The sequence below is a fragment of the Nyctereutes procyonoides genome, unplaced genomic scaffold (assembly GCF_905146905.1).
Source record: "Nyctereutes procyonoides isolate TBG_1078 unplaced genomic scaffold, NYPRO_anot_genome, whole genome shotgun sequence".
NCBI lineage: Eukaryota > Metazoa > Chordata > Mammalia > Carnivora > Canidae > Nyctereutes > Nyctereutes procyonoides.
The window spans coordinates 308,733-311,467 of record NW_026575044.1 but is presented as its reverse complement, the minus strand read 5'-3'; the positions used below and the strand labels follow the sequence as shown (position 1 = coordinate 311,467).

Sequence of the window (2,735 nt, the reverse complement as noted above, 5' to 3'; positions counted from 1 at the left end):
TGCAGTGGCAGGGAGTTGGAAGCAACCTGGCCACTGGTGGTCAAGAAGATAACTCCATCAGGTGTAATGTATCCAATCAGTGGGAAACTAAGAAGCAGCCAGAATTAATGCAGCAGATATACATTCAGCTATGTGGTTAGCTCTTAAGACATAGTGTCAAGTGGAAAAAGTGTGAGAAACAAAATAAAATCAATAGCACGGAACCAGTGTAAATTTAAAACGCTCAAAATAATATATAAGTCTCAAGCATACTGGTGGATGCCTGTGAGCAAAGTAGAAGAAATAAGAATGGGGGTCAGGAATAAAGAGGACCTTGTACGGACCTAAGACGACAGAGCATAATCGTTGCTATTCTTCAGTTGCTTAGGAAACGAACTAAGCAAACTTGGAACTCTTAGAGTAATCAAACAAAAGGGTCACTAGACTGAGGGTGGCTCTAAGGCTTTGGTAACCTACGTAATCAAACTGAAACCTCAGCCAGAGTCAGTTCTGCAAATACCTCCAGATCAAGAAGAACAACCAATCACAGCCAAGTAGACCTTCCCACTATTGCACCCCTTAAGTTCTAGCCAATGAAATAGCTTCCTTGCTTTGCTTCTTTTTGAAAACCTTGCTGCCTGCTTCCAGTTTGGCACTGCCTGATTCAAATCAATGTTCAAATAAACTCTTAAAATTTGAATACACCTCGGTTTATCTTTGCTATTGTTGATAGGAAGTAGGATTTATCAGTGAGCATGACTAAGGAGGGGGCAGCCCTGAGGTTCTTGGGAATGCAGGGACTGCCATTTGTCCAGGGGGCCACAATTAGGGCTGCATTTGAACCCATAGCCCTCTAGAATAAGCCACTTTTCAGCCACCAAGTTTTCAAAAAAATTTGTCCCCATTAAACTTAGTAAAGCCCCACTTCTTAGAGATATGGATCTTCTGGCAGCCAGGGAACTTGACCTTGGCCCTGTATAGGGCCTCAGTTACATGCTCCCTTTTTTGCAGCTTGCCACAGATAGACATACTGGCGTGGTCATTGTGGACCCTGGCTACTGTGTTCTGGGGCTTTCCAAAGGCACCTTACATACCTGTCTGGAGCCTAGACTGGGGATAGCATGAAGTCAGACATGAACCTCTGTCTCCAAGGTCCCTTAAGGCAACTCCTAGAAGCAGCAGGCTTCATGCACTACCAAGGAAGCTACTGTTTGCAGCCATGGCACATCAGGCCCCTCTAGGGAAAGAGCACAGTTGGCTTAATTGGCTCCAGACTCTGTTTACAATCTTTGAACAGACTATATTCAGTTTCTTTCTTTCTCCCACACCCCCGCATCCAATCCATTAGTAAATTCCTTATCTTCTAAATATATGCAGAATTCAGTCATGCCTCATCCTTCAATACCACCAGTGGCTTGGTCACCATCACCTCTTCCCTGATTTTGGCACCAGTCTCCTCACCAGTCCTTTGCTTTTATGTCTTTGGTCTGATTTCAACACGGCAAGCAGAATGAGCCTATTAAACAGAAAGCAGATTACATCAATTTCTGCTTAAGATCCTCTGGTTCCTGGGGCGCCTGGGTGGTTCAGTCAGTTAAGCGTCTGCCTGTGGCTTGGGTCATGATCCCGTGTCTTGGGATTCATTGGGTTCCCAGTTCAGTGGGAGAGCCTGCTTCTCCCTCTCCCTCTGCTGCTCCCTCTGCTTATTCTCCCTCTCTCTTTCTCTGAAATAAATAAATCTTTTAAAAAATGCAAATTAAAACAGCAATGAGATACCACTACACATCCATTAGAATGGCTAAGATTTTTAAAATAATAATAACTGACAACACCAAATGCTGGTGAGGATGTGAAGCAATGGGAACTCTCATTCACTGCTGATGAGAGTACAAAATGGTCCAGCCAGGAGCACTCAGGCAGTAGCCACCAGCTACTTTGAAGGCTGAGACAGGAGGATCACTGGAGCCCAGGAGTTCTGGGAGGCAATGGACTCTCCTAATTGGGTGTCTGCACCAAGTTGGGCATCAACATAGCGACCTCCCAGGCATGGAGGCACCATCCTGTTGCCTAAGGAGGGGTGAACCAGCCCAGCTCAGAAATGCAGCAGGTCAAAATTCCTGTGCTTATTAAAATGGTACAGCCATTTTGGAAGGTAGTTTGAGAGTTTCCTGCAAAACTAAACATAGATGGGATGCCCGAGTGGCTCAGTGGTTAAGCGTCTGCCTCCAGCTCAGGGCATTGATCCCAGGACCCAGGATCGAGTCCCACATCAGGCTTCTTGCAGGCAGCCTGAGAGAGACATAGGCAGAGGGATAAGCAGGTTCCCTACGGGCAGCCAGACACGGGACTCAATCCCAGGACCCTGGAATCACAACCCAAGGCAAAGGCAGACACTCAACCACTGAGCCACCCAGGTGCCCCTAACATAATATATTTTTTACTGATTTATTTTGTTACTATCTGTCTGAAACACCACCCCCACCTCACCCAGCCACTAACACACCAAGGTAAGTTCCACCAGGAAAAAATTTTAATGCTTTTTTTTGGTGTAATTTAAATGTATAGAGAGAGGGCAGCCCCGGTGGCCCAGCGGTTTGGCGCGACCTTCAGCCCGGGGTGTGATCCTTGGTGGTGGTAGTGGTCTTTTTTTACCTTGACATTTTTTAAGATTTCAGGACAGTTTCTTTGCAGATGTCCCTCAATTTGTATTTGTCTATTTCCTCATGATCAGACTCAGATTATGCATTTTTAGCAGG

The 2,735-nt window shown here is 45.7% G+C and overlaps 1 non-coding gene across 1 annotated transcript; it reads right to left on the bottom strand.

Annotated features, from left to right (window-relative positions):
- Positions 1–1,118: 1,118 nt before the first annotated feature.
- On the bottom strand, positions 1,119–1,252 carry LOC129509201 (small nucleolar RNA SNORA70). The gene has a single exon (XR_008664310.1). It is a non-coding gene; the product is annotated as a small nucleolar RNA SNORA70 (small nucleolar RNA).
- Between the last annotated feature and the right edge of the window lie 1,483 nt (positions 1,253–2,735).